Below are 20,300 nucleotides of genomic sequence, written 5' to 3'. Positions count from 1 at the left end.
GGCCATTAGTGTCCAGAAGTCATCATAATATCTTTGCCTTTCTCTAGGTACATATGCTTTTTCATACATTTTTGAACTATATAATCAGCAGAGACACAAGTTCAGTGATCAATTTATGTTATTGACTAATGCTTTCTATTCATTTCAAAGCATCATCTGAGGCAGCAAGGAGGTGCAGTAGATAGAGATAGTGTTGGATTGGAGTAAAAAAGTCCTGAGTTCAAATCTCACCTCCAGTACTCATTTCATGTGTGACTTTGGGAAAGTCACTGAACCTTCTGGACCTCTTTCTTTATATGAAAAATGAGAGAGTAGAGGCAGCTACGGAGCACAATGGGGAGAGTACCAGACCTGGAGTCCGGAGGACTTGGGCTAAAATATAGACTCAGACACTTCCTAGCTGTGTGACCCTGGACAAGTCAAAACCCCATTTGCCTAGCCCTTGAAGCCCTTCTGTCCTAGAGTTTCTACTAGAACAGAAGACAAGGGTTTAAAAAAAGAAAAAAGAAAAGAATTGGCCTGGAGGACCTCTAAGGTTGTTTCCTAGTCTAGAGCTATGATCCCTACTTTATCAATGAGGACACTGATGTTTAGAGGGGTTATGATCCTGCCCCAGGTCACAAAGTAAGTAGGAGAATCAATTAATTTGAATACAAGTCTCTTGACTCCAAATCTAATATTCCTTCCAAAATAACATGGGTCTTCTTTCACAGTAGAACTGATCCAAATCTACAAATGGGAGGTCTTGACCCAATGCCTATGGCTTTTAGGCTTGCTATGATTAAATGCAGCTGACATAGGGACCTTCATACACCATCCATTTGTAGAGGCTTTGCTTGGTAAAAATAGGAAGCAACACAATATGGTGGGAAATGAGTCAAAGGTCCTGTGTCCAAGTCTCAGGCTCCCCCACTGGCCAACATGCTTATCCCCCTGGACCTCATCTTCCTCCTCCATAAAATGAGGGTTCACAGAGAGTGATGGTCTTAGGAGCCTTTGCCAATGACCCATTGAGAATGAGAGCCAGTAGTTTTCCTGATTCCAAGCCCAGCTCTGTCTCTCGCTTCAGTGGGACTGGATAACTTCCGAAGACCCTTCTAGTTCAATGTCTATGATCCTAAGATCTAGACAAGGGGAAGGAGAGAAGGGGAGAGAGGGAGGGAGACAGTAGTAACAGCTCAGGAGCCTCTCAGGGCAGGGAAGTGCTGAGGATAACACCATTAGTACTGTGGACTTCCTGCCAGATGAAGCAGCTGCAAGACCATGTTCCATGGGGCAGGCTCTTGAGTCTTACAGTAGTCTTGTTCTATTCTGCCTGGGGCCAGGCCCTGGTCCAAAGGAAGATGCAGCAAAGGAGATATGAACATCTCATGTTGGGTCCCTCCATGATATGTCATGCCCTGGGCTGGGCTGGGAGGATGTTTTCAGGTTTCTGAGGGGTTTCCTTAAGGGTTCTTAGAACCAGTAGAGGCAGTTAGCCTATCAAGACTTTTAGTCTGCCTTGACTTTGTAACCTCAGCCTCAATTTAAAAAAAAAGAAATAAAAAAATGTTGGCTACCAGACTTGGCTTTGAAGTGATGAGGATAATAATCCTCATGGCAAAAGGGATTCTGCTTTCCTTGTTAACAGCTGGGTGGGACCTTGGAATAGGTCTGAGGCACCATCTTTCCTAGACATTATTCCAGAAGGATTAACCTTTTCAGCCCAGGTAAGACCTAAATTCAGTGACATTAATCAATCAACCAACAAGGATATAGGTTATATATATTTGTTTGGCTTCATGGATAGTGCCAGGAACACAGGAAGGCTTATCTTCCAGAGTTCAAATCCAGTCTCAGACACTAACTGGCCATATGTCCCCGGGCAAATCTTTCTTTTTCTTTTATGAGGTGTTTATAGTAACTAATTGTAAATTTTAGGTTAAGTATATATTTCTGAGTTTCTGACCTTCATGTGTCATCTGTGGCTTCCTCAAAGCTCCCCCCAAATTCCCATTTAATTTCTTATGTCCACCTATGATATATCAAAACTGTGGTGGGGAAAGTTGGAATGTGGAAGGGATAACTATACGTACACATAGAAGCAAACACAATTATTTTTTTTAAAACTAGGCCTATGATTTCAATGAAATCATAAACCAAATTAGCCTTTGCTCTGTAATTTATAATTTTAGAGAGTTGCCTAGTGCTCAGACATCTTAAGTGATTTGTCCAGGGATGTTAAACCGGTATGTGTCAGAGGTGAGACTTGAACCCAGGTTTTCCTGACTCTAAGGCAAGCTCTCCATCTGCCACACTGTGGTTCCCTCTTCTATGTGGCAGGCATTTACTTAGTATTTGCAGATTCACTCAGGTTTCCAGATCTCTTTGGCTTCAGGCAGAGATCTTTGTTCAGACCAAGTTGGGAAGAGAGTGGAGTAGATCCATTTAACCTACCTTGAGTTTTTGCTTGGTGATATTGGGAAATATAATAAATAGTAAACATCAAAAGTAGGATTTGAATTCAGATCCTATGATTCCCAGACCAGTTCTCTTTCCATTGAATGGGATAGAAAGGAGGGGACAGATTAAAGAGAGACTCCAGAGATAGAATGAACAGGTGTGGGAAATGGGAGGGAGGAGAAGACTGTGAAGGATGCTGCTGCATGGATTTGATCTTTGGATCTGACTTTGGAACTTGATAACTCTCCTCATGCTGGGTTAGAATATGAAAAAAGTGATTGGCTTGAAGTAAAAAAGAAGTGGAGCTGGGATTTTACCTCATACACTCACTAGTTGGGTGATCCTTCAACTTTCTAGACTTATTTCTTCATCTCCAAAATGGCACCTACCTCACAGGGATGTTGTGAGCTCAAAAGAGGCTAAATATACATATATGTATATATAGTTTGCTATGTATATCAATTTTGCAAACATATTTATCTGTATGTGTGTGCATCAAGTTTTGCAAACCTTAAATGCTGCATAACCATTAGCAATTTTTATTTTGTGCCCTCTCCCACCTCTATGCCTCTGCAAACATTGCTCATGTCTGGAATGCTCTGCTTCCTCATTTTTACCCTTTAGAATTCCAACCTATTCAAAGCCCAGATCCAAGGCCATTTCAGAAAGGAAGGTTTTTCTTGATCCTTCCAGGCTTCAGTGTCTTTGCCCCACTTACAAATTACTCAATATGGAGTTTATATGTATTTATCTGTGAATGTGTTGCTTTCTCCCAATAAAATATAAGCTCCTTGAGGTCAAGGACTATTTTTTTTTTGTTTTTCTTTTTTGTATCCCTGGAACTTAGTTTAGTGCTTGGCACATAGTAGGTTGCTGTTGAATGAATTTCTATCCTGCCCACCAAAAATCCACTCTGGATGTAATCTTTATCTATTTCTGTCTCTGTCTTTCTGTCTGTCACCTTCTGTCCATCTCTCTCTGTGTCTCTGTCTCTCTCCCCTCTCTCTCCCTCTATTTCTCTCTCTCTCTGTCTTTCTATTTGTACCTGACCTTTTCTTTTCTCTCTGATCATGTCTCTTTGTGTCTCTCTGTCTCTGTTTCATCTTCCATAACAATTTGTGCCCTGCTTATAGTATTGTGCCTTGTAGTATTTGTATATTTGGAAACTCTTCTTATCTCCTTGATCTAGCCTGAGGGCAGAGACTGTGCATTGCTCATCTCTGAAATCTTCCTCCATGCAATTCCCCCTAGATCCAAACTCTTGCTCAATAAAGATTTTTTTTGAAGGAATCAATAAATTGACCTGGAATGTAGCAAGGAGTGGTAGAAAGAGCACAGGATCTGGAGTCAGATCAGGTGTCAAATTCCAGCATTGCATCACCTTGGAAAAGTACCTTAACTACTTTGAGACTCGATTTCCTCATATATATAAGCACGATGTTGAACTTCTCTTATATCCCTTTGTTGTTTTAAACTTATGAGAAATCAAACTGTTGAAAGAACACTGGATTTGGGGTCAGAAAAACCATGAGTTTGGACAAGTCATTTAGACAGTAGCAAGATGACTCTTCTTGCCTATCAGTAAAAGTAAACATATCATGAACTATGATTCTGAGTGGTTGCCTCCACCAGGAAGCTCAGAACAATCCCTCTCTCTGAAGCTGACAAAGATTCTTCATCACACAGTACTGCCCCTGAGTGCCACAAATCTTTATCCGCCTTCTAGGTTTCCACATGGAAGGAAGGTTCCGGGTACATTTTCTTTCTGTAGAATGTGTGTATATATGTATATATATATATACACACACACATACATATTCCTAATTTCTCCCTGTAACCTTTGTGTTCTAACCCTAACTCAAAAGATTTCATTGAGTTTTTATATCACCTTTATTTCTAAATCTATCGCTCTCCCCTTCCCTACTCAGAGACCCTTTGATAAGAAAAAAAGAGGAGAAAAAAAAACCCCAGTTCAACCAAACTAATGAGTCAACTCAACAAATGAGTCTGAAATAGGGCAGAGATGTTCTCCATCTCTACTCCCATGTCTCTATGAAGAAGGAAGGGAGGCACATTTTTACTCTCTTCTTTGGGGAGAAGCTTGATCATTATAATCCAGGTCAGTGCTCAGTTTGGGATTTGGGTTGTTCTTTCTATTTGCATTATTGTAGTTATCCTAGATCTTGTTTTCTTGGTTCTGCTTACTTCACTTTGCATCAAATCATCTATGTTTTCACATGCTACTCTGTATTCATCACATTTGGACCTTCTTATCTGCTAAAATATATCATTCCGATAAAATAATAATTGATGATAGCTAGCATTTACATAGGATTTAAAGGTGTGTAATGTACCTAACAAACATGATCTTATTTTATCCCAAGCTTGTCTTAAGCCTGGGAGGTGGATGCTATCATTATCCCCATTTTAAAAATGAGAAACCTGAGGCAGAGATGTTACATGACATGCCTAGGGTCACACAGTTGTTAAATGTCCAAGGCTGGATTTGAACTCCAGTATTAGAATCCTAGAGTTTTCCTAATTTCAAGTCTAACTTTCTGTCTCCTGAGACACAATTTATCTATAGACAATTAATATTTTCATTTCTAGTTCTTAACTAATAAAATTCTTGTTCTCATTATTTTGGCTTATATGGAGTCTCTAGTTTTTATTTATTAAATTTTTAGTGTTTAGTGTTTTTAATTAAAATATTGTTTTTAATAATTTAAATTTGGAATATGACTTCTTTGGAATATATTCCTAGAAGTGTAATATCTAGGTAAAAGGAAATGGGCACTTGAGTCACTTTCTTAACAAAATAACAAATTGCATTCCAAAACCAGTTCTAAGGGCACCAGTTCACAGTGCCCTTGGCTGAATCAACTCCAATTTAGCCCAAAGAATAGCTTTAGCACTAACTCTAACCCTATTTCTAATCCTAATCTCTCTAAGACAAAACTACAATTCCAACCTAAATCCCAACCCTCCCATCTTTATATATCCCTAGTAGAGAACAGTTCTTTGGATGCCCAGCAGGTAAGTGATATAGTATATTAAGTTCTAGAGATGGAATGAGGAAATTCTGAGTTCAAATCTTGTCTCAGGCATTTCCTAACCATGTGACCTTGGACAAGTCACTTAGCTATCTCAGTCCCAATTTTCTCACCTATAAAATGGAGGGTAATAATAACATCTACCTCACAGGGTGATAGTTATATAGCACTTTGCAAGCTTAAAATGGTACAGAAATCTAGCTATTATTAATGTTTGCTAAGTGGCATTAAAGGAATAAATAGAAAGAGGCTTATCCATACCTCAGACATTCCCACATCAATGGGTTTATCCATATTAGGTCTCTGTAATATAGGCAAATAGAAACTGGGACTCAGTTCATTGACATCCTCAGGGCAAGGAGAAGGAGTTACTCCCTGTAACGCACAGTCCCAGCATGTCATTGCTGCCTAAGATTTCCATCATTGTGCCATTAAATTTCAGGAGTCGTTCTGTACGAATGATGCCATGGCACAAACCCAGTGAGTCATGGATTTGGTCTGTTTCAGTTAGACAAAGAGGGTTGCCAGTGCTCAATCCCTCCCACTTCTTTTGATGAGTGCTTTGCTTTGCTCTGGGACCTTGGGTGAGGTACATCTTATGCCCCAGTTATCCATTCAGCAGAAATATAATAGAGATAATGATTGGGCAAGTAAAATGATTCAAGATGAGCCAAGGAAAGGGGTTAGAGAGGACTGAAATAATTTCCTTATTCTTATTACTATTTTTTACAGGTCTAGCTTCTCTCATTAGGATGAAGGGCAAAGTGTAGACACAGGCTCAGCCAGTGAGTGCATGGTATCTGATGATGACACACAGGACATGGTGAAAAATTATTTTGATTTTTTTCTGACTTGAATTTGATTCTTAACCTCTTAGTTCAGGATTTTTGTTACATATAACCAAATACCAAGATATTTTCATTAGCTGATTCCAGGTGACCCCATTTGGTTGACTAAAGGAGGAATAGCAGCACTCTGTGAAACTCAAAAGTGGGAAGGCTGCCCAATTCCATGTGGCCTCTAGATAAGAAGGTTACCCCAAGGCAACATACCTAGATGACATTTTTCTGAAGCTTTCTTCTCTCCCCTGGCTGAAGATGTTTCCTTCTTCTCCTTCTCCTCTTCTTCCTCTTCCTCCTCCTCTTCTTGCTCATTGTAATCATCACAACTATCATTTATATAGAACTTTAAGTTCTATAAAGTCTTCAAGACTGTACAGAATTTATGAAGTAGGATTCAAACTCAGATCTTCTTCCCTCCAAGTCCAACACTCTCCATTGTGTCACTTGGCTGTTAATAATAAGCTCTCTTCTTCTGGGTGAAGGAATTTGTTTAAAGACATGCTAGATGCATACCCAAATTAGTTGTATTTCTAAGGCTAAATCAATGAGATTTTTAGCATTACTTCTTAAAACATGGAGGTCTTGGCTCTGAGGATTTGGAGGAAGTAAATGTCAGAGATATCTCTTGATTACTGATACCACAGAAGGACCTTAGAGATCTTTTGGTCTAACTTTCATTTTACAAATGTGGAAATTGAGAACAAAGGAGCCAAGATACCTTACTGAAGGTCACATGGGTAGTAAAAAGATTGGGATTTGAATCCAGGTTCATTATTCCCAAATCTATCATTCTTCCCCTTGCCCCCCAACCCTTACTTTCTCACAATCTATTCTAAGTATGGGTTCCAAGGAGAAGAGTGGTAAGGGTTATGCAGTTGGAATTAAGTAATTCACCCAAAGTCACATGGGTAGGAAGTGTCTGAGGTCACATTTGAGCCCGTGACCTTCCATCTCTAGTCCTGCCTCTCATTCTCTGAGCCACTTAGGTGCCCCAATCTGTCCCTCTTTCCATTAAAGTAGGCTAGTTTTAGAACTTAGAATTCAAAGGAACCATAGGGATTTCAGCATCATAGACATAAAGATGGAAGGGACATTTGAGCCCATCTAGTTCAAACTTCTCATTTAACACATGATGAAACCAAGTGTCAGTGAGGTGGAGTTACTTACCCAAAATCATAGAGATAATAAGAAACAGTGTCAGAATTTGAACCCAGTGCTTGAGTTCTAAGGCCAGGACTCTTCTTGCCATGCTGCTTTTATTTCAGAGATTCATGTAGATCTTTTTTCTTAAAGGAGATACAGACACTAAGCCAGGGGGTGTCAAACCCAAATAGAAACTGGGGATCATTGCAAGCTGCCTCACCTTAGAAAACTATATATATATATATATTAGAAAACTATATATATCAAACATTATGCTTGATAGTATTTTTTACTGACTGTGTTAACTATTTCCCAATTACATTTTAATCTGGCTCAAGGCTTCACTTAAGAGTGTTTCTGGTTGCAATGCAACTCATGGGACTGGTGATTGATAACCCTGTGTTAAACCATTAGCTTTACCTTCCATTGTACCATCAGTCTGGGCAGAATTCTCACTGGATTTGCTATCACCAGTAGTTAACTAAAGACTTTGTCCTTCATTCATTGTCTAAAGAATCAAGCCAAGGTTAGGTTGTTGAAAAAGGTCACTAGGCTGGCTCTGTGTCTATGATCAGAGGCAGAGGAAAAATGGTGGCATCATATGGAAATGAAAAACATTCCAAATCAGAGGACTCAGCTGGTTACAAAACAAACACCAAAGTACCACACTGTTTCTCATGTTACAAGAGCAAATAGAAGGAGGGTGAAGGTGGTATTGTAGCACATGGAGAATGTTGGGTAAACAGGAGAGAAACTAGAGATTGTTATGAGTCTTTGAACTGTTTTCTTTTTATCCACAAGAATCAAGCAAAGGAACTGAAGTGGAAATGAAAAGTCTTCTACTTTAGACTGTCCCCTCTAAGCCCCCCAAAGTCCCCTTATGAAGAACTTGTTGTCTCTGGTTACCCAACAATCTGCTTGTTTTGTTTTGGATTTTGATAACTAGTAAAGATTAGTTGATGTGAAATGTATGCCTGGAAAAGAAATGAGAGAAATTGGACCTTTCTCCTTTCACTGCTCACTTGGGGAAATGATAGTTGTGGAGAATTACATACATGGGCAGACTTGGATGATGTGTTGCTTAATTTTGCAGAAATGTTTTTCTTCTCTATTTTGTTTTGTCATAAGCAACGGCCCCCTGGGAAGAGGTGGGGGAGGGACCTTTTTGGAAGCGAAGGTGATGGATAAACAAAAGAGATCAATAAAAATTTAATCAGTTGCTAGGGTTTTGTGGGGGGAAGAAAGAAAGAAGAGGAATAAAGGGGAAAGATAAGAAAGGGCACTATTGTGACACAGAAGCATAATAATACAGTGTTGTTCACTGATACTATTTACAAAGCCTAGTAAACATAGGGAGGGCAAAGTAGAGAACATCTAGGATTGAGTGACCTGGTTTATTGCATGAAGCAATCAGGTGAGCTGGTGGTAAGACCTCTTGCCTACTTCCTGCTAAAGAATGTTAAAACTGAGAACTATGGAGGTCACTTTCTCTGTCTCTATGTCTCTCTCTCTCTTTTTCTGTGTCTCTGTCTCCCTCCTTCCCTCCTTCCTGTCTTCTTCCTTCTTTCCAAAAGTTGAACCTCAGTGATGTGAGTGAGTGAGCATCTTTGCTCAAAGAGTGACAAGTCGCTAATATGCAGAAGAGATGGATGATTTTTTTTGCTTCTTATGATGCATGTTTTGGTATGTTAATGACTTATTGGGTAGCTAAATTCCTACAGTACTAGAATTGTTATAAATATGTGCTGTGTCCTTTTGCAAAAAACTGATTATGATTTGATCCAAGTGTTTAGCAGTTGGAGCTGTCAAGTCTGACCATATATCACTGCGATAGAATGTGGGCTTTTCAGAGGGTGATAATAAAACAAATCTTAACCACAAAAAAGAAAAGTCACCAAGTTTCTGCTCTCAAGGAGCTTATAATCTACTGGGAACTACCTTTACTCTAGGAAGCCACAACACCTATTTTCTCTTCTTTATAACATTTTTGTGATAATTCTCTTGATGAAAGCATGCAAACACACAAGTTACTGGTATTTTTTTCTGAGAAACCCATGTGATATGTGTGTGTGTATATATATATATATATATATATTATATATATGTACATATATATTTGTTCATTTTTAAAAATTTGACCCCTTTTATTCAATTCAATTCAATTTATTCAATGAAAACATATCCTAAAAAGTTATCCTCCAATAAGATGTCTCTTTTAAATATGTTAAAATTATACAAGTGTACATACATTAGAGTTAAATTTATCTGACAGTTCACTGAGTAGCCACCTCCAGAGACATACAAAACAGGGAGACATATGCTCACCTCACACATTTCCTAGTTACATTGTCCTGTACCAACCATGACGTTCTCCTTGTGTTCCTTCTGATGGTTTTATTTGGGCTGATTGCATCAAAACTCAGGAATATTCTGTGGTTTCCTCAAAGACATCAGTGGTTATTCAAAAGAGAGCAGTTTAGCCAACTACAGTGTTAAAATAAAGTGGTTGAAGTACTCATGTTTTCAAGATTGAACATCCATGGATTTAGCCCATCAGCATATATAGATTAAGACAGCCAGATGACTCAGTGGATAGAGAGCTGGGCCAGGAGTAGAGAAGACTCATCTTCCAGAGTTCAGATGTAGCCTCGAACACTGACTAGCTGTGTGGCCCTGGGCAAACCACTTGACCTTTGCCTTAGTTTTCTCATCTGTAAAATGAGCTGGAGAAGGAAATGTCAAACCACTCCAGTATCTTTGCCAAATGGGGTCATGAAGAGTCAGATATGACTAATTAAACAACAGCACATATGGATTAAGTCTCTATTGTGCACGTTTCTCTCTGGGTATAGACATAGAGACAGAGTAAATCTCTGTAAATCTCCAGATAGTTAGTCAGATGGTATGTCAGAGCATCAGAAACTTGTTCTTCCTCATCTTTGTTTTGCATGTGGATGGCTAACCTGGTCTCTTTTTAATGATCATGGATCCTATTGAATGACCATGGATAAAGTAGGATATCTCTCTTCCTTTCTATGTGCACACATGATATATGTGTATACACATATGTCATTTCAAACATGTCAATTCCATGTATTATCAGATATATTTCCATTCCGGATTGTTGCTCACTCATAACATGTATCCAATGCACATATGGGTACACACACATTTATACACATATTTGATGCATTATGCAAGTAAACAGCAATCTGGACCAAGAATTGAATAAAAGGAGACAGAATTCAAACCCAAGTCCAGGCTCCGAGGCCAAGACTCAGGAAGCTCTGTTCCAGTTCCGTTTGGCAGTTAATAGCATACAACCTTGCACCATCTCTGATATCAATGGCTTTATGTATTTATCATAGGTGGCCCAGTGGAGAGTTGGGAAGACCTGAATTTATAGACTATGTCGGACACTGGCTATGTGACCCTGGGTAAGCCACTCGACAATTTTCTCATTTACACGATGGGGATAATAATAATAGCAGTGATCTCAGAGGGTTGCTGTAAGGACCAAATGAAATAACCTACCTAGGGCACTTTGCATATTTTAATGCTCTATACAAATTCTAGCTATTATGATTGTTGTTATTATTATTTCATACCTAACTTAGATCATGAGGTCCTAGAAGGTGTTGACCATATTTAGTACTTCCTTGTGTCTCCCATAATACAAAGTACAGTTACATTGTTCATAGTAGGGGGTCAATAAGTTCTTGTTAATAGATCATTTTTACTATCATTTATCCCTCCTTAACTTTCTAGTAGGTAAAATCTGATCAAGGATAGCCTTGTCCTCAGAGAAGGAGAAAGGAGAAATATAGCCTAATCAATCTAGAATTAGGAGAGACCTTGGGGACCATTGATACAGGAGTTCTTATACCCATTGGGGGTATGCATACCCCATGTTGGGAACCATGGGTTTAGTCCACCTCTTCTTTATACAGGTGAAGAAACTGAGGCCCAGAGAGGTTTTTGACTTGCCCAAGGATAAACAGGAAATGCTGAAAAAGCAAATCCTACTTCTTTAATCCCAAATCCATCACTCTTTCAGCTATGACTAATAAACAGAGTGGATGGTGTGGGTGAAAAAAGGGTGTTGGCTGGATCCTACAGCAACACAGGGATTCTTTTGGGGAAAGGGAATCAAGGAAAGACACCAATGAAATTGTTTTGATTGTTTGGCATGGGAAGCATCATGGTACTATTGAAAAGTTCTGGACTTTAAATCAGGAGACCTGGTTTTGAGTTATTTCTCTATTACCTGAATGAATTTGCATGAGTCCCTTGATTTATCTTAACCTCAATTCCTCCATCTTGAAAGTTGGGACAATGACATTGGTAGTACTTACCTCACAGGTTTTTATGAGGATAAAATGAGATTATGCAGGATGTCCCAGAAATCTAGGACATCCAGTTTATGGAAAATCTATTGAACCTTAAAAGGATAGGGCTAGAGAATGGAACTCTGATTTAATTGGCATCAGGAACTCCCTCTACCAATTCAAGTCAGTACCTTTTCTATAACTTGCAGTCTTAGGGAGTTGCCTAGAGAATCGAGAAGATGAATGACTTGCCTCCAGTCACACAGCCACACATATGTGTCATAGGTGAAGCCAGAATCTAGATATTCCTGACTCTGAGGCTAGCTGTCTCTTCATTAACCACCCTGAATCTCTACTCTTAAAGTAAAATATAAATGTGAACTTAATTTTGCTTATAACTAGCCCCATAAGCAAAGGAGGTAGACCCAGTAATGCAGTTGTCATTCAGAACACTCAAAATAATCAGTATGTAAAAAGATAAGTATGTTTGTGGATTCATAGAGATTCAGGGTGAGGAGGTAGAGAGAGTTCCAACATTGAAGCCAGTTAAGTGCAAGTTCAAGTCCTACTTCTGACACATGCCAGCTGTGTGAATATGGGCAAATCACAACCTCTCAGTGATCTGGGTGAGTCTAAGACAGTACATTACAGAAAAGTCATTTGCCTGGATTGATAAAGAAACTTTTCTTATAAGAATTTCTATAGCAGTGAATTCAGTTATCCAGTCAACAAACAGTTTTTGCTGGTTCTAGATAACTTAATTGACCTGTTTGACATGGGATATTTAAAAAAAAAATAACTAATTTGTTTGTTACATTAAAATTCCCAGATATCTCCCTCCCCTCCCTCAACTAGAGAAAGCATTATTTGACAAATATATAGAACTATGTCATGTTTATGTCTGTTTGTCAGTTCCTTCTCTAACATTGTTTCTAATGAATGAAAAATAATTTTAGGAATTTTTATCAATTGCCTAAAATGGAAGGCCTCAAATAGTAACTCATCAACATCTCTCCTGGTTACTCCTGGAGCAGATAATGAGAGATCCATGAGTGATTTTTTCATTTAGATGGTAAAGAGAGAAGCCAACGTGAAGAGAGCTATGAAAAGCAATTTGGGGGAGGGAGATCATAGATTAGGGTTCTATCTCTAACATCGTAAAATTCTATAGGCTCCTTTCATAATCCAAGAAAATGTCCAGTTTGTGTACAGGTAGGCTGACCTGAAAATAGCATGTGAATTCCAGAAGTCAGGCATTTCCAAATAAGAAGCCTATTGAGGCATAATCAGTCCAAAAAGGGTTGCCTCTTATTGTTGTTTGACACTTTACAAACATCCATTTGCTATTGAATTTTATTTACCACCTCTACTTCCTAGCAATGTTTTCTTGAGGTGAAGCCTAGGTAGCCAAAACAGCAGTAGGGAAGTCAAATCTTATTGGGTTGTCAGCAGGTGAGTGCTGGGAGACTCTAATATTTTTTGGTACTTTCAAATCATTGGCCATGAATAGATGAGAATTGGCAGTTCCATGTTTCAGGGTTAAATCCCTCTGGAAAATCATTGGCATTTATGCCATGCCACGGATGGGGAACTTGGTTCATCTGGGAGAAGCAACTGTTGGATCTCTAAAGAGTAGCATCTCCTTCCTTTGGAATGTACCTTTTGCATCCTGAAGCATTTCAAATGTATTCCCTCAAAATTATCCTCTATTTTTGATATTGCCATTTGCAGATTATGGAACTGCTGAGACAGTCTAGTCTTGTATTTTTCAAACTTCTCTAAGAAGCAGTTCCAGTTACATGAAATCCAAAGCATTGTGCACAAACAAAACTAAAATAGCCAAAATTAGGAGGAAAGCAGGAAACCAGGGGGGACAAGTAATTATGGCAAGTTTCTCGGATAAGGATCTCATCTCCTAAATACACTGGGAACCAAGCCAAATGAACAAAAACAAGAGCCATTTCCCAATTGGTAAAATAGTCAAAGGACATGGAAGTAACTTTCAGAAGAAGAAACCAAAACCTTCAACAGTCATGTGAAGACTTCAAATCTCAACAAGAATTTAGTAAAAACCTACTACAGGAAGGGATGGAGAGCACAAAATAGTCATTGTTCTCAAGGAACTGTCTAGTCTAATGGGTCTAGACCCTGTCTATATGAAACACATATGCAGAATATCCCAGAAGTCTTAATGTGCACTAAGATTTTTGAGATACTCAATTTGTTCAGAGTTCCATGAAACCCAGAGGATTATAAAAGTCATTTAATACAAATTCTTCATTTTATAGCTTAAAGAATCCAAGGCTCAAAAAAGTTGGAAAGAGGTAGGAATTTGGAATCAGGAAGACCTTATTTTATTATTATTTTTTAATTCCACCTTTAATACCAATCTGTTTTGTGACTATGGGGGCAAGTTACGCAAATCCACATATGTGCTGGAGTCATATTTCACTAACTCTGGGAACTGATTGTTAAATTCTCAGTGAACCAATTGTTGACTTTTAAGTGAGCATTTACACCTCAGAAAATAGCAAATGCTACAAATCAATGCTTGATTTATTGTTTTGTTGATTGTCTAGACTTAAGTAATGGATAAAATGTTAATAATAAAGATTCAACTTTAAAACATGCTGTTAAAAGCATATTTTATGGGGGAGAGCTAGTTGTTAAATATGCATTAGCACGTGGCTACTGAAGCCACCTGAGCCCTAGTTTCCAAATATGTAAAATGGACATGACAAAAAGATAATTATACAGATCAAATGAGATAAAGCATATAAGGTGCTTTGGAACCTTTAAAGTGTCCTCTGACATAGGGTCCCTATGGATCTGGAACCTTTGACTTGTATGAGCTCTCTAAGGATGTGTAAAAGGATGAATCGATTGCTTATTAGAATTGCTTATTGGAATTTTGTAGTTTGAAAGTACTCCTTTTCTGCTGGAGAATATAAATAAATTTATATTGTTTGCAAAAAAAAAAAAATTACCCACAGAGCCATTTTGAACAGGCATATTCATAGTCAATGTTTCTTCCTCTTATAAGGATCTTTGAGTTTGGGGGTTTACACTTCTTTCACTCTAGATTTTGAATTAGCATTTTTATGTGGAATTCCATGGGGGTAGGAGGGGTAGAAAACCTTGAGTGATTCCATAGGGTTTTTGTATCTTTAACTGAAAGGCCAACCCAAAGCCCTCCTCCTGGCAAAGCAATTTAAAATTGGATATTGACTTGTATATCTATGCAGTTTTAATTGCTTTTCATTTTCTTTTGCTCTCACCCTTGAAACCAACTGAGAATATTTCTCTGTTTCCTTCTGAGATAAGTGTTCATTTGCAGCTAAACAGCCTCATAGCACCTGGCATCATAAATAAAATCCTACACATCTCTCTTAACCAGTCTTGAGAAAATGAGGAAACATTTCCCTCAGTCAAAGATCTTCAAGTTTAGCTCTTGAAGCAGAAGGAGTAGATGGCATATTGTTCCATACTTATCATTGTTATGGTCCAGAAAAGAGATTGTATCTCTAATATATGCTGGAAAAGGAATTTTTCCTATACAAAGGGAAAACCATATAGAAGGAATTACCATAACATCATGCTACTCAACACAGATTTAGAGAATAATAATTCCTGACCTCCCCTGTTTTCAGCCAGTGGTGAAGAACATGCTCTAATCTCTTTTGGGTATGTAAGAATCATGTGTGTGCTTTCGCCTCTTCCCTTTTCCATGATGGAAGCTAGATTGCCATATAAGTTTGAAGAGGCATTTGTCACCAAATAGAGGTACTGAAATGGGGAGAAGAAACAGATCAAGTCTCCTCATTTTAAATGTAAAATTTGCATAAAGATCCCTCATTCTAATCACTTTAATGAATGGCTTTTATTTACCTTGTCCTTCTCCCTGTTCCAGACTTGGTGTGCAAAATTTGTGATAACCATAGTTATATTATTATAGCTTCAGCCCCCATCTAGCACATTATCAACTAACAGACCATGAAGAAGCCATAAATCAAACAGCAAACATTGTTAAGATGGAACCCTAATGATGAACCAATTAGCAAAGGAAATCAAGAAGCTTAATAAATGATTTCTCTTCCTTATGGGAACATACTGTAAATGTCTCTCAACATTTCATTTCCCACATACCTGTCAGATTGTTTAATATGACAGAAAAGGAAAATGACAAATGCTGGAGGGGATTTGGGACACTAATACCCTGATTTGGGACAAAACTTGGGACACTAATACACTGTTGGTGGAGTTGTCAACTGATCTAGCCATGCTACAGAGCAATTTGGAATTCTGCCAAAAAGAGCTGTACAATTGTACATTCTCTGTATCCCAAAGAGAATAAAGAAAAAGGGGAAGGACCTATATGTATAGCAGGTCTTTTTGTGGTGATAAGAATTGAAAATTGAAGGAATGCCCATTATTTGGGAAATTACTGAACAAGTTGTGGTATCTGATTGTAATGGAACACCATAAGAAATAATGAATGGGATGGTTTCAGAAAAATCTGGGAAGACTTATATGAACTGATGCAAAGTTAACTGAGCAGTGCCAAGAGATCCTTGTGCATACTAACAGCAATATCATAAGGATGATCAACTATGAATAATTTAGCTATTCTCAGCAATACAATGATATAAGACAGTTCTGAAGGACAGTCTATTCTGTTGTATTCTAAGAAAAATGTTCTCTACCTCCATAGAAAGAACCGATGGAGTCTTACTGCAGATCAAAGCATAGTTTTTTACACTTCCTTTTTCTTTTTTCCTTTGTTCTAGGTTCTCTTTTGCAACATGGCTAATCTGGAAACACATTTTACATGACTGCACATGTATAACTTAAATCAATATGCTTGCCTTCTCAAATAGATGGGAGGTGTATAATTGAAAACCTGTTACCCTAAAAAAGAACTACATTTCCTGGAAGCCCACAGACTTCCTGTTGTTACGTACTTTCTGTAAACAGGGGATATAAGGTGGGGACGTGGAGGATCCCGTGCTCTTTTTGGTTTGCAGCAAGCATGGTGGCAGTGGTAAGCTAAGTGCAGGGATTTTAAATAGGCTAATCAGCCATGGGCATGTGGTCTTTATTTTGTATCTTCTTTATTCCTTGATTTCTAGTGATCATTAATAAATCCCTTAAAATTTAATATTTTTATTATTGAAATTAATTTTAATTCTTACTTTTTTAGCAACCAGAAGGAATGAGAAAAAAACTTTCAAAAAAACCCCAACTTAGATAAAATTTTTAAACCACATTTCTCTTGCCAAGGCTTTTTGCCCACCCCACCCACCCACCCACCTTCGCAAATTCTGAGATAACTCTGAACTCTCTTTGGAGCTGCTACCTAACTTCTTCAGTTCCTAAATTTTGCCTGTCACCCACCTTATGGGCCTGGGTGTTTTCATTTTGAGGACTTTTGCCGATCTGCTTGAGCCCATGTTCATGTTCCTCGTTCCTTGTAGTTGCCTTTGGTTGCTGCTGCCTAGCCTCCTTTCTCCAAGCCCTGCTCCTGCTCCTGTTCTGGCTTTGGCCCCAGCCCCAACTTCACTCCTGCCGATAGCTTCCATTGTATCTTTGGAACTCACAAACTTGGAGCATACCTCTCAGGGCAGATTCTCAGGAATTAAAAAAAATTGCAAGCATGGGGCACTCTTTGAAAGAGTAGTACATTACCTATTTCAAATAGCTTCCAGCTTTAGGATGTTTTTTCATGAATGCACTGATAGTTTTATGTATCTTGCCTAAGATTCAGGGGAGAAATTCATCTCCCTACAACTCTACCACTGGAACCAGCCCAGACTCTAAGATTCATCCATTTTGGGATTCCTAAACCCATGTTCTCCCTCACTATGGGAGATACCAGGAAAGGAACTTTAAAGAGATTGGAGGTAAAGTTTTTAAGCCTTTTCAGATTACATTGCTTTATGAAAGTCTCTGGATTTTATTGTATTTTGCTGATTGTTTGCTTTAAGATTTAATTTTGTTGTTTTGAGTTCATATATTAATGTATTCAATACTATTCTGTTACACTGAATCAATTTAATCTACTATGTTTTAACTATTAGCTATATTCTGTTACTTTCCCCCTATAACTATTCTGAACAAATATTATTGAATAAGCCCATATAAAAATAGCTTTTTCTTCCATCTTGGCTTTGTAAATTGTCACACAGATGATGGATGGACTCCATCAACCTGGTTAACAATCTTTGGAAAATTTAATGAGCTAAATATCTCAAATTGATTTTAAGGAGTCTTTAGACACGATTAAAAAATTTTTTTTCAACAACTCTGACTGATCATTTTGCCTACTTGGAGTTATTTGTAACAAGAGGTAAAGGCTCCATTTCAGTAGCTGAAGTGAAGTACAATTATAATCTCCACTTCCTGCATTTGTAAAAAATGTGAATGCAAGCGACATAACAGTCTCATACCAAAGGAGCTGGGAAATTGATCCCAAGGCATGGTACCCCTGGATGGCTCCCAAGAGGGAGCATCTCTCATTTGTAACTTCAGTTTAATTTACTTCTACCAGAACAATCTAGATTTCTTAGTAATGTTCTAGACCAAAATAAGTTTTACTTTGTTTAAAAATATCTCAACCAAGGTTGAAAGACTTACTACACCTGAAAAACCTATGACAAGTATCCATTAGCTTTAAATGTCGTACAGCAGACTCATGTAAAATATAATAGTAGGTTTGTTATCATTATTAAGTGGGTTATTATAACTGGGGATTTTGATACTTCTTGAATGTGCATTACCTGTTATACTATTGTTCTTTATAAAAACTGTTAACTTATAAACAGTGGATCATGGCCAAGTTTGAAAAGGAAATGGATCTCATTTTTTGGCTGAGAAACCTTTGTGTTCTACTCTTTTTTAACTGAAACAGTGTGTCAATGATTATAAACTATATATTTTTGATTTTTAAAAAACATTATTGTATTTTCTTGCATATGCAATATGTTATTTCAGGTTTTTTTTAAGTTTTTTTTCTCTCCTTTTTGTATTTAAAGCACATGTCACCAGTATTGAGAAGATTTTCTTTAACTTTTTTGATTTTGCAGTAATATAAGTTTAAAATACATTTGCCCTAATGTCAATACATACCCCAAAAGCTCTAGACTATAAAAATGATGCTACTGATTGTTTTAAAAAATGGGACTTTGCTTAATGATTCTCTCTGATTCTAGGAGAAGGGAATACAAAAAAGAGCCATTATACAGTGCCAAGGAGCACAAGGTCAAAAAGGACTAAATCAATCTAGGTAGAATTGATGAACTTCTATGCCAATACAAAAGGACACGAACCAAGTGTGAGACTTGAAGTTGCGACCCTTGACATATGTTAAGACGTAGGACACCTTGTATTGCACTCTTTGTGAAATACTCACAGACACGTACCAAAGTTTGGCTATCATCCTGGCTCCCCCTATCCTTGAGAATGACAAAAAATCAGACCAGGGAATGACACTTCCCTATCACACAAAAATCTAGTCCCTTTTCTGTATTTCATGGTGTGGCAAACTTTCTGTAGTCCTAGCTACTGATTGGGTAGTGCATAATTTCTTAAATCATTTTAATTGGTCTCTGATTCAAGGACCTATTATAGATTTGTTTTTCTTTTACTTAGAGTTTTTACACATAAGAATTTGATAGTCTATAGTTCACCCACAAATTATTTTCTCTTTTATTTGGATTTTTTTTGGATGTTTTTGATTTCTCTTACCAATTGATTCATATACCTCATAATTCAGTCATGCATTCCTAAGTGATCCCTGTGTTTTTCAACACCCTCTTCAGGGGGAAATATATTTTATTATTATTCTAAATTGCAAAGTTTAAATTCTTTTTGATCCATGAAGATAGACGCCTGTAGAGAGATCACATGTGGCACCAGAAGATACAGAGTGAACTTTGGGATGTGATTGGAACTATGTGGGGTTGAATACATTTGTTTTGTATGTATACAATTAACTTTTTGTTAATGCACCTAGCAATCATTGGTTTTGTTCTCTTTTCCTTTTATCTTCAAATTATTGTAATTTCAAAGTTGGCAATGTTTACAAGATCCATTGGAGAGACTAGTCTTACATGGATCTCAGGGGGGAATGTATATGTGAAAAATCTGTTACCCTAAAAAAGAACTACATTTCCTGGGAGCCCACTGACTTCCTGTCGTTATGTACTTCCTATAGACGGGATATAAGGCGGGGATATGGAGGATCCTGTGCTCTTTTCAGTTTGCAGCAAGCATGGAGGCAGTGGTAAGCTAAGTGCAGGGATTTTAAATGGGCTAATCAGCCATGGGAATGTTGTCTTTATTTTGTATCTTCTTTATTCCTTGATTTCTAATGATCATTAATAAATCCCTTAAAATATAATATTTTTATTATTGAGATTAATTTTAATTCTTACAGAGGGGAAAGAAGGAACTTGGAACTAAAAAATGATTAAAAATGAGTGTTAGGCACTTCT

Source organism: Monodelphis domestica, chromosome 5 (assembly GCF_027887165.1).
Source record: "Monodelphis domestica isolate mMonDom1 chromosome 5, mMonDom1.pri, whole genome shotgun sequence".
In the NCBI taxonomy this organism is placed as follows: Eukaryota; Metazoa; Chordata; class Mammalia; order Didelphimorphia; family Didelphidae; genus Monodelphis; species Monodelphis domestica.
Note: the sequence above shows the minus strand (reverse complement) of the source record.